Source organism: Oncorhynchus masou, chromosome 5 (assembly GCF_036934945.1).
Source record: "Oncorhynchus masou masou isolate Uvic2021 chromosome 5, UVic_Omas_1.1, whole genome shotgun sequence".
NCBI lineage: Eukaryota > Metazoa > Chordata > Actinopteri > Salmoniformes > Salmonidae > Oncorhynchus > Oncorhynchus masou.
Window position 1 is genome coordinate 11,800,342 of NC_088216.1, and position 7,255 is coordinate 11,807,596.

Here is a 7,255-nt window from a genome sequence, read left to right on the forward strand (position 1 = left end):
TACCTGAAGAGGAACGCCAACGCCATCCTCCCGTTGTCATGGTGACTCACCCTACCTGAAGAGAAACGCCAACGCCAACGCCAACGCCGTCCTTCCATTGTCTTGGTGACTCACCCTACCTGAAGAGAAACGCCAACGCCATCCTCCCATTGTCATGGTGACTCACCCTACCTGAAGAGAAACACAAACGCCATCCTCTCATTGTCATGGTGACTCACCCTACCTGAAAAGAAACGCCAACGCCATCCTCCCATTGTCATGGTGACTCACCCTACCTGAAAAGAAACGCCAACGCCCTCCTCCCATTGTCATGGGGACTCACCCTACCTGAAGAGAAACACATCCTCCCGTTGTCATGGTGGCTCACCCTACCTGAAGAGAAACGCAATGCCATCCTCTCATTGTCATGGTGACTCACCCTACCTGAAGAGAAACGCCAATGCCATCCTCCCATTGTCATGGTGACTCACCCTACCTGAAAAGAAACGCCAACGCCATCCTCCCATTGTCATGGGGACTCACCCTACCTGAAGAGAAACGCCAACGCCATCCTCCCGTTGTCATGGTGGCTCACCCTACCTGAAGAGAAACGCCAACGCCATCCTCCCATTGTCATGGTGACTCACCCTACCTGAAGAGAAACGCCAATGCCATCCTCCCGTTGTCATGGTGACTCAACCTACCTGAAGAGAAACGCCAATGCCATCCTCTCATTGTCATGGTGACTCACCCTACCTGAAGAGAAACGCCAACGCCATCCTCCCGTTGTCATGGTGGCTCACCCTACCTGAAGAGAAACGCCAACGCCATCCTCCCGTTGTCATGGTGACTCACCCTACCTGAAGAGAAACGCCAACGCCGTCCTCCTGTCTTTCATGTTGATGAAACTGTCCATCACTCTGTCATACAGTACAACCTTTACATTTTTTTTGTTGTCCTTGGCTACCTGGCTAAAACCATTGCTCGCTATTCTAACTTCCTTTCCTGGGCAACGATTAGCCAGCTAGTTAACATGAGCCTTCTACATCTAGCTACATGTTGAACTTCCATCCTCTCAGGCCAGAGGCACAATGTATGAATCTATAGTTGGGTCAGAATCGCCATTATAGTCATTGGCCAGTATGGAGAATGATGTAAAACCACAAGTCCAAATCTCTAATTTAGGAAAGGGCCAATGTTAGCTAGCTAGCTAGACAACAACACAACGAGATGCCACAATTCAAGTTGTTGTGATAAAATATATTTTTTAAATGTCTTGGTGAAGTTTTGGGGTGAAAGCGAGACATAGTGTTGAAACAGACATGGTGCTGTCTGACACAGACATAGTGCTGACACAGACATGGTGCTGACACAGACATGGTGCTGTCACAGACATGGTGCTGACACAGACATGGTGCTGACTGACACAGACATGGTGCTGACACAGACATGGTGATGACACAGACATGGTGCTGACTGACACAGACATGATGCTGACACAGACATGGTGCTGACACAGGCATGGTGCTGTCTGACACAGACATGGTGCTGACACAGACATGATGCTGACTGACACAGACATGATGCTGTCTGAAACAGACATGATGCTGTCTGACACAGACATGGTGCTGACACAGACATGATGCTGTCTGACACAGACATAGTGCTGACACAGACATGGTGCTGACACAGACATGGTGCTGTCACAGACATGGTGCTGACACAGACATGGTGCTGACACAGACATGGTGCTGACACAGACATGGTGCTGACACAGACATGGTGATGACACAGACATGGTGCTGACTGACACAGACATGATGCTGACACAGACATGGTGCTGACTGACACAGACATGATGCTGACACAGACATGGTGCTGACACAGACATGGTGCTGTCTGACACAGACATGGTGCTGTCTGACACAGACATGGTGCTGACACAGACATGGTGCTGACACAGACATGATGCTGACTGACACAGACATGATGCTGTCTGAAACAGACATGATGCTGTCGGACACAGACATGGTGCTGACACAGACATGATGCTGACTGTCACAGACATGGTGCTGACACAGACATGGTGCTGACACAGACATGGTGCTGACACAGACATGGTGCTGACACAGACATGGTGCTGACACAGACATGGTGATGACACAGACATGGTGCTGACACAGACATGGTGATGACACAGACATGGTGCTGACTGACACAGACATGATGCTGACACAGACATGGTGCTGACTGACACAGACATGATGCTGACACAGACATGGTGCTGACACAGACATGGTGCTGACACAGACATGGTGCTGTCTGACACAGACATGGTGCTGACACAGACATGGTGCTGACACAGACATGGTGCTGACACAGACATGGTGCTGACACAGACATGGTGATGACACAGACATGGTGCTGACACAGACATGGTGATGACACAGACATGGTGCTGACTGACACAGACATGATGCTGACACAGACATGGTGCTGACTGACACAGACATGATGCTGACACAGACATGGTGCTGACACAGACATGGTGCTGACACAGACATGGTGCTGTCTGACACAGACATGGTGCTGACACAGACATGGTGCTGACACAGACATGGTGCTGACACAGACATGGTGCTGAAACAGACATGGTGCTGACTGAAACAGACATGGTGCTGACTGACACAGACATGGTGCTGACTGACACAGACATGGTGCTGACACAGGCATGGTGCTGACACAGACATGGTGCTGACTGACACAGACATGGTGCTGACACAGACATGATGCTGACTGACACAGACATGATGCTGTCTGACACAGACATGGTGCTGACACAGACATGGTGCTGACTGACACAGACATGGTGATGACACAGACATGATGCTGACACAGACATGGTGCTGACACAGACATGGTGCTGACTGACACAGACATGATGATGACACAGACATGGTGCTGACACAGACATGGTGCTGACTGACACAGACATGGTGCTGACACAGACATGGTGCTGACACAGACATGGTGCTGACACAGACATGGTGATGACACAGACATGGTGCTGTCTGACACAGACATGGTGCTGACACAGACATGGTGCTGACACAGACATGGTGCTGTCAGACACAGACATGGTGCTGACACAGACATGGTGCTGACTGACACAGACATGGTGCTGACACAGACATGATGCTGACACAGACATGGTGCTGACACAGACATGGTGCTGACACAGACATGGCGCTGACACAGACATGGTGCTGACTGACACAGACATGGTGCTGACACAGACATGGTGCTGACACAGACATGGTGCTGACTGACACAGACATGGTGCTGACACAGACATGGTGCTGTCACAGACATGGTGCTGACACAGACATGGTGCTGACACAGACATGGTGCTGACACAGACATGGTGCTGACTGACACAGACATGGTGCTGACACAGACATGGTGCTGACATAGACATGGTGCTGACACAGACATGGTGCTGACTGACACAGACATGGTGCTGACACAGACATGGTGCTGTCACAGACATGGTGCTATCTGACACAGACATGATGCTGTCTGACACAGACATGGTGCTATCTGACACAGACATGGTGCTATCTGACACAGACATGGTGCTGTCACAGACATGGTGCTGACTGACACAGACATGATGCTGTCTGACACAGACATGATGCTGACTGACACAGACATGGTGCTGACTGACACAGACATGGTGCTGACTGACACAGACATGGTGCTGACTGACACAGACATGGTGCTGACACAGACATGGTGCTGACACAGACATGGTGCTGACACAGACATGGTGCTGACTGACACAGACATGGTGCTGACACAGACATGGTGCTGACTGACACAGACATGGTGCTGACTGACACAGACATGGTGCTGACTGACACAGACATGATGCTGACACAGACATGGTGCTGACTGACACAGACATGGTGCTGACACAGACATGGTGCTGACACAGACATGGCGCTGACACAGACATGGTGCTGACTGACACAGACATGGTGCTGACTGACACAGACATGGTGCTGACACAGACATGGTGCTGACTGACACAGACATGGTGCTGACTGACACAGACATGGTGCTGACTGACACAGACATGGTGCTGACACAGACATGATGCTGACACAGACATGGTGCTGACACAGACATGTTGCTGTCTGACACAGACATGGTGCTGACACAGACATGATGCTGACTGACACAGACATGGTGCTGACACAGACATGGTGCTGACTGACACAGACATGGTGCTGACTGACACAGACATGGTGCTGACTGACACAGACATGGTGCTGACACAGACATGATGCTGACACAGACATGGTGCTGACACAGACATAGTGCTGTCTGACACAGACATGGTGCTGACACAGACATGGTGCTGACTGACACAGACATGATGCTGACACAGACATGGTGCTGACACAGACATGATGCTGACACAGACATGGTGATGACACAGACATGGTGCTGACACAGACATGGTGCTGACACAGACATGGTGCTGACACAGACATGGTGCTGACACAGACATGGTGATGACACAGACATGGTGCTGACACAGACATGGTGATGACACAGACATGGTGCTGACTGACACAGACATGATGCTGACACAGACATGGTGCTGACTGACACAGACATGATGCTGACACAGACATGGTGCTGACACAGACATGGTGCTGACACAGACATGGTGCTGTCTGACACAGACATGGTGCTGACACAGACATGGTGCGGACACAGACATGGTGCTGACACAGACATGGTGCTGAAACAGACATGGTGCTGACTGAAACAGACATGGTGCTGACTGACACAGACATGGTGCTGACTGACACAGACATGGTGCTGACACAGACATGATGCTGTCTGACACAGACATGGTGCTGACACAGACATGGTGCTGACACAGACATGGTGCTGACACAGACATGGTGCTGAAACAGACATGGTGCTGACTGAAACAGACATGGTGCTGACTGACACAGACATGGTGCTGACTGACACAGACATGGTGCTGACACAGACATGGTGCTGACACAGACATGGTGCTGACTGACACAGACATGGTGCTGACACAGACATGATGCTGACTGACACAGACATGATGCTGTCTGACACAGACATGGTGCTGACACAGACATGGTGCTGACTGACACAGACATGGTGATGACACAGACATGATGCTGACACAGACATGGTGCTGACACAGACATGGTGCTGACTGACACAGACATGATGATGACACAGACATGGTGCTGACACAGACATGGTGCTGACTGACACAGACATGGTGCTGACACAGACATGGTGCTGACACAGACATGGTGCTGACACAGACATGGTGATGACACAGACATGGTGCTGTCTGACACAGACATGGTGCTGACACAGACATGGTGCTGACACAGACATGGTGCTGTCAGACACAGACATGGTGCTGACACAGACATGGTGCTGACTGACACAGACATGGTGCTGACACAGACATGATGCTGACACAGACATGGTGCTGACACAGACATGGTGCTGACACAGACATGGTGCTGACACAGACATGGCGCTGACACAGACATGGTGCTGACTGACACAGACATGGTGCTGACACAGACATGGTGCTGACACAGACATGGTGCTGACTGACACAGACATGGTGCTGACACAGACATGGTGCTGTCACAGACATGGTGCTGACACAGACATGGTGCTGACACAGACATGGTGCTGACACAGACATGGTGCTGACTGACACAGACATGGTGCTGACACAGACATGGTGCTGACACAGACATGGTGCTGACACAGACATGGTGCTGACTGACACAGACATGGTGCTGACACAGACATGGTGCTGTCACAGACATGGTGCTATCTGACACAGACATGATGCTGTCTGACACAGACATGGTGCTATCTGACACAGACATGGTGCTATCTGACACAGACATGGTGCTGTCACAGACATGGTGCTGACTGACACAGACATGATGCTGTCTGACACAGACATGATGCTGACTGACACAGACATGGTGCTGACTGACACAGACATGGTGCTGACTGACACAGACATGGTGCTGACTGACACAGACATGGTGCTGACACAGACATGGTGCTGACACAGACATGGTGCTGACACAGACATGGTGCTGACTGACACAGACATGGTGCTGACTGACACAGACATGGTGCTGACACAGACATGGTGCTGACACAGACATGGCGCTGACACAGACATGGTGCTGACTGACACAGACATGGTGCTGACTGACACAGACATGGTGCTGACACAGACATGGTGCTGACTGACACAGACATGGTGCTGACTGACACAGACATGGTGCTGACTGACACAGACATGGTGCTGACACAGACATGATGCTGACACAGACATGGTGCTGACACAGACATGTTGCTGTCTGACACAGACATGGTGCTGACACAGACATGATGCTGACTGACACAGACATGGTGCTGACACAGACATGGTGCTGACTGACACAGACATGGTGCTGACTGACACAGACATGGTGCTGACTGACACAGACATGGTGCTGACACAGACATGATGCTGACACAGACATGGTGCTGACACAGACATAGTGCTGTCTGACACAGACATGGTGCTGACACAGACATGGTGCTGACTGACACAGACATGATGCTGACACAGACATGGTGCTGACACAGACATGATGCTGACACAGACATTACATTTAAGTCATTTAGCAGACGCTCTTATCCAGAGCGACTTACAAATTGGTGAATTCACCTTCTGACATCCAGTGGAACAGCCACTTTACAATAGTGCATCTAAATCATTAAGGGGGGTGAGAAGGATTACTTATCCTATCCTAGGTATTCCTTGAAGAGGTGGGGTTTCAGGTGTCTCCGGAAGGTGGTGATTGACTCCGCTGTCCTGGCGTCGTGAGGGAGTTTGTTCCACCATTGGGGGGCCAGAGCAGCGAACAGTTTTGACTGGGCTGAGCGGGAACTGTACTTCCTCAGTGGTAGGGAGGCGAGCAGGCCAGAGGTGGATGAACGCAGTGCCCTTGCTTGGGTGTAGGGCCTGATCAGAGCCTGGAGGTACTGCGGTGCCGTTCCCCTCACAGCTCCGTAGGCAAGCACCATGGTCTTGTAGCGGATGCGAGCTTCAACTGGAAGCCAGTGGAGAGAGCGGAGGAGCGGGGTGACGTGAGAGAACTTGGGAAGGTTGAACACCAGACGGGCTGCG